The sequence below is a fragment of the Loxodonta africana genome, chromosome 18 (genome assembly GCF_030014295.1).
Source record: "Loxodonta africana isolate mLoxAfr1 chromosome 18, mLoxAfr1.hap2, whole genome shotgun sequence".
In the NCBI taxonomy this organism is placed as follows: Eukaryota; Metazoa; Chordata; class Mammalia; order Proboscidea; family Elephantidae; genus Loxodonta; species Loxodonta africana.
The window spans coordinates 52,760,370-52,766,508 of record NC_087359.1 but is presented as its reverse complement, the minus strand read 5'-3'; positions in this window follow the sequence as shown (position 1 = coordinate 52,766,508).

Here is a 6,139-nt window from a genome sequence, read left to right as displayed (position 1 = left end):
GGTCTAGTAAATTATTTATTGAGCTCCTACTGTGTTTAGAATAGTTCTCAAGAATGACTACAAGTCAGAATCACTTGAGGAGTTTGCTAAAATTGCAGATTCCCAGGCATCACCTCAGGTCTACTGAATCAGAATCTTGGTGGGAGGAGGGGAGTAGGGCTGGGAATCTATTTATGGCAAGCTCTTCAGGTGGTTACAGTAAGTCAGTTTACGTTGAGAACCATTTGTTTAGGGCAGGGTCATATATGCTGGGTGGGACTATGGAGATCTAAAAGCTAGATAGGAAGGATAAGAATTCCACAAATCAGGATTAAGATAGCAATGCACATGATATGTTATTTGGTTTCATTGAAAAACTTTATCCAACCCTTATGGGTAAGGCACTGGACCAGATGCTAGGTATATTGTTGATCAAGTAAATAGACAAGGTACAATTTGATAAGCCCTCCAATAAGGATAAGTACAAGGTGCTTTGAGGGCTTATTGGAAATAATCTACTCATGCGAGATCAGTGAGTCTTGAGGGAAGAATAGAAATCGGTCAAGTAAAGGGGCTGGGGTGAGGAAATGGTATTCCAAGTGGGAAACTAATGACATGAGCAAATCAGGAGTTAAGAGAGAGACAGAGTGGGGAGCAGCCTCTGCACTTTAGGAGGATTGTATGAAGTTCAGTTACTGTAGGAAGAATTTAAGGGTTAGCATGCAAAAGTTAAGACTAGAGAAGTGGACAAGCTTATAGGATAAGGCCCTTGTGTTTTATTTTTCCCTTGCCTCCAAATCTGGCAAACCAATTGCAGTCAAGTCGATTCTGATTCACAGCAACCCCGTGTGTTTCAGAGTAGAACTGTGCTCTATAGGGTTTTCAGTGGCCATGATCTTTCAAAAGTAGATTGCAGGCCTTTCTTTTGAGGTGCCTCTGTGAATTCAAACTGCCAGTCTTTTGAAAGGGAGACATTAAAAGATTTTAAGCAGGGGCATAACTGAAGGATGGTATGGCTGGACTGGAGTCGGAATGGTAAGCCAGGTGAGAGATGACATCGGCCTGGGCTCAGATAGTACTGTGGGGAAGTAGATAACTAAATAGATTTGAGAAATAAGGAGGGAAGAGTGAGGTTTGTGGCCTGGATAACTGAGTGGATGTGATACTGTTGATTGACCTGGGACACGCTGGAAAAGGAACAAGTTTCAGGGTAGGCTAGCAGATTGAATTCAGTTTTGGGCATGTTAAATTCGGGGCACTTTTTAAATTTCCAAGTAGAGACATGCAGTAGGCAGCTAGATATACAGATCTACAGCTCAGAAAAAGTTGCATTAAACATCATGCTCCCCTGGTTTTCTGCCCTACTGACCTCTGTCTCCTTTGCCAGCTTCTCCTGTACTTGACCTCTTTACATTTGAGGAATTTCCTGGGGCTTGTTCTAAGCCCCTTTCTTTTTTCTGTTTATACTCGCTTTTTCCCTGGGCAATCTCATTCGGATTATGGCTTTAAATACCATTTAATACAGGGATGACTACCAAATTTATGTCTCCAGTCCTGACCTCTCCCCTTAATTTTGGATTAATATCCAGTTGCCTACTTGACCTTTCCACTTGGGTGTAAAATGGGTGCTTAGAATTTGACATGTACTGAGCAGAACTTTTGATTCCTGCCCCCAAATTATTTTCGTCCTAACCTCAGTGAATGTCTCCACCATCCACCCAGATCAGATCAAAAACTAAGAACTTATCCTTAATTTCTCACTTTCTTTTGTTCTTTACATGTAAGTCCTTTTATGTACACTTCCCAAATATATCCAGAAACCATGTTTATGGCCTTGGTTACAATCCTGGTATGAGCTACTATCATCTCTTCTGGACAATTGCAGTAGCCTCCTAACTGGTCCCATACTTCCAATCTTGCTGTCTAAAATTTCTTATTCACACAGCAGCCAAATGATACTGTAAAAATGTAAATCAGACCATATGTCACGCCTCTGTTTAAAACCCTTTCTATGATGTTCTTTTGCATGTTGATTGTAAATTCCTTACCCTGTCTTACAAAGCCCTATAGGATCTGGTCTGGGTCTCCCTCCCCACCCTCCTATTTTTCCGTGCTTACCTTGCTTCAGACACATTGGCCATGGTTCTTGACAGTACCAAAATCTGCTTCTGCTTCAAGTGTCTTTGGACATTCTTTTTGCTTTGTCTAGGATTCTCTTCCGTCAGGTATTCACTTGACTGTTTTCATTACAGTGTCAGAACAAATTCTACCCTTGCCTCCCAGGTCTTCCCCGATCATCCTATCTAAAATATCGCCCCTCTCCCCAGTCAGTCTTGTAATGTCATAGTACTTAAACACTCTTTGAAATGATCTTTTTGTGGTTGTTTATTTACCTTTCCCTTATTAGAATATAGGCTCCAGGGAAGTAGGGAACCTTGTCTGTTAACTCTTCTACCCTAGTGTCTGGAATAGTGTCAGGCACGGAGTAGGCACCCGATGGATATTTATTGACTAATTGCGTGTATTAGAAATACAGATTTGAGAGTCATCAATGTATAAGTGGTAATGGAAGTGACGAGTATGGATGTGATTAAGATTTCAGAGCAGTAGTTCTCCACCTTAGCTAGAATCAGCTAGCAAGTTTTCGAAGAGTCTTGATTATGAAGGGTAGTTGGAGGTGGGGTGAGATGAGAGGAGGAGGTAGCTAGACAGGGATAGGGGCTTTGGGAGGTTGTTTTTAAGACGGGTGGGAATTGAACATATTTATATACTGTTTGGAAGGAGATGGGGATAACTGACTGATGTTCAAATCCCCTGAAGGAATGGCATTCAGAACACTGATGGAGGATTTGCCCTGGAAGGGAATGCCTCTTGCATTCAATTTGGACGGAAGGATAGGTGCAGATGCTAGTAATACTAATAACAAATGACCAACGTTTTTTGGGAATTTACTGTGCGCCAGTGGTGTATTAACTCCTTCAACTTTTACAGCAATCACATGAGGCAAGGAGATACAGGAAACATTTCAAGGAAGAGATGGATGGTATAAATGGTTTTGATTGCCATTGGGAAGGAGTTTTCCCATAGGGTACAGTGATGAATGGAGGCACAGAGGTTAAGCAGTTTGTCCATGGCCACATCTCTGGTAAGTGGCAAAGCTAGGTTCTAACCCAGGCATCTGGTTTAACTACTACATTCAAGGAAGCTTATAGGTGAGATGGCAGGAAGCTGAGGTAATTCCGTCTGATGTCTTTTTTTTTTTTTTTTTTTTTCTTTAAGTATAACGGTCTACTGAGAATAGAGGGAGTGATACAATAGAAAGTTTGAAGAGACTAGGAGATTTGAGGATAGCCGAGAAGGTTTGAAATAACCACTGTGGGGAATAGGAAAGTATGGTGGCTAGAAACACAAAATTGCCAGGCAACAATAAGGCTCGGTTAAGGTAGTAGGCAAATATTCTAGGGACACCATTCCACATGGATATATGGTTTTTCTCCAGCTTTGATCATCATTCTGGTTATAGGAATGGAGACAGTTTGATTCAGAGTAGAGGCTTTACTGACCAGAGAGATGATAGTGGAGGTGTGAGGATAGTATTGATGGATCATGAGGTCTAGGCTGAATAGGGAAAAAAATGTAAGAGGAGGCTAGTAGAATTTAGGGAAGTCAAGAGCTTAGTGCTACTGATGAGATTCAAGGAACTGGTAGTGGGGACAAGAGCTTAACAGAAGGTTTGGGTCAAAAAGTGGGATATTTAAGATTTTAGAGATGGAGTAATTCCTGGGGATGTCAGGGGTTAGGTGTGGCCGTGGAAGTGAGTAGCTGAAGTGGACGAAAGAGAAGGCCTTTGTTGTTGAGATCAAGGACTGCGGGGCCGGAGTGTTGGATGGTTGTCCAAAGGGAGGCCGTGCAGGTGAAGGTAAGATGAAGTCGGCTTCAGGCAATGAATGAGAGGAAATGGGGAGGTGTGGGGTAGAGGGTGGTATAGCTGATCGTAGAGCAGGAATCTCAGAGGAACAGTCATCTTCCTATGAGGGTGCAGAACAGTGGTGACATTGGAAAAGATGTTGGAGAATGAGCAACACCTGAGAGATTTCAGGAAGCGGCCTCTTCAGTTACAGCAAAGAGGTGGGTAAGAATGTTCAAGAAAAAGGTGGAGGATATGGATGTTCTTTGCCATCAGAAAGAACATCCAGAGAACCCATTAGAAAGATTTGGGGCAGAGGAGCTATAAGAGAGGGGCTTACTTTTTGGGTGGTGTCCAAGGGTTGGTCCTGCCTTAGTTTCCTACCCAGGGCTGCTGTAACAAAACACCACAAACTGGGTGGCTTACAGAAGAGAAATTCACTGCCTCGCAGTTCTGGGGGCAGGAAGTCCACATCAGGGTATTGGCTGTGTTGATGCCTTCTGAGGGCTCTGAGAGAGGTATTGTTCATGCCTGTTTCTTAGCTTCTATTGGTCCCCAGTAATTGTTGGCATTCCTTAGTTTGCAGCTGTGTCTGCCTCTGTTATCATATGGCTGTTGTTCCCTGTGTTTCTGTTCTCTTGTGTAAGATACTACTCAGATGGAATTAAGACCAACCCTATTTCCAAATAGTCGTGTTCATGGGTACCAGACGTTAGGACTTTTTTTTATAACTTTTGAGGGATTCAGTTCATTCATTAACAAGTCCCAGCAGATCCTGACGGTTGAGGGGAGTGGGGATTTTGAGACTGTGGGAGAAGCTGGCTGGGCTTGGATTAAGTGTGTTTTTAAGAGTGTTTGATTTAGGCATATTTGGCACTGGGAGGACTCTAGTATATTCACGGTTGGTGCTCTATGAAGGCCTGTATGCCCAGTGCTATCTCAAGTCTTCTGGTAGGGATTGGTGAATTAGACTGGCATGCTGTTGGGCAGAGACTGCTATCTGGTTGAGCAGTAAGACATTCTCTGAAGACACTCAAATATGAACAGGGAGAGGTTGGGAATCTGCATGCAGGATTTTGTAGGAGTTGAGAGCCTGAATTATGCAGGTAAAATCTGAGTTACTAAGGTCTTGTTTGTACCCAAAGGCTTTTGAGGCCCAAGAAAATTTTGATTATGTTGCTCTTGACCCATAGCTGCAAACAAGCGGTAAGAGGGGAAGAACATCTTTCTTGTCTTTGGTCTTTTGTGCCACACAGTTAGAAGATTCCCTAGGCAATGCTGTCCAAACTTCAGAACAGTGGAAACACTCAGTATTTACTTACAGCTCTATGAGGCAAAACACGTATCTGGAAGTGGTGGGGCAGGTTGGGTAATAACCCTGAGTGATACCACCATGCTGAATTCAGAATTCCCATTCTGACCGTCAGGGCTTTTTAACTGTTTATACTATTTAGAACCTGAAGTGAAGGGACGCAGAAGACCTTTGAGCTTCTTTCTGTGCTTGATGGGAAGAACTTAACCTTCCATTAGAGCACTCCAATAGGAATGGGAGAATATATATTTGGGTGGCAGGAGTCAGTCTTTTTTGACCTCTAGTGGTCACAGGCTCAAGTGACAAGCCTGAAGAAGGGAACAGAGGCAAAAAACGTTCACATTTGAGTGCTTACTATGTAATGTTAGGCACTTCTACACTTTATATTATTATTTAATCCTCATAAGAACTGTCTGAGGTGGTAGGCATTATTCTCTTCATTTTATAAAAGGTGAGGAAACCGAATCAGAAAAGTAACTTGTCCAGAGTCAAACATCAAGTAAGTGATGGACCCTAGGATTAGATTTCAGATTTTTCACACCCCAAAACCTGGGCTTTTCCTTCTTGATAGAGGATGTAGCTTGTTGAGATTGGTGTGGAAGGTTCTACTGGCAGTGGGAAACTGAAGCTTCAGTAGAAAAAAGGGAGAAACAGAGGCAGTTTTAGAGGGTAAATAGCATCCTTCAAAGGGAATGACTGAGGCAGGTAGAAAGTAGGTGTATGAGAAGAGGCAGCAGAGGGGATGGTTGGCCCTGAGGACAGCTTAATTAACTCCTGACTACTGATTGGTTGGGATGATAGGGAACCTGGGGACTTGGCAGGTGGGGTAGGAGTGGGAGGAGACAAATTAGAGTAAATGCACCCAAGAGCCAAACCTTATAGGATTTTCTCCTAGTTTTCCTTCACTGGCCCCATCTGGACAGAGGCCCGACTCTCTAGCT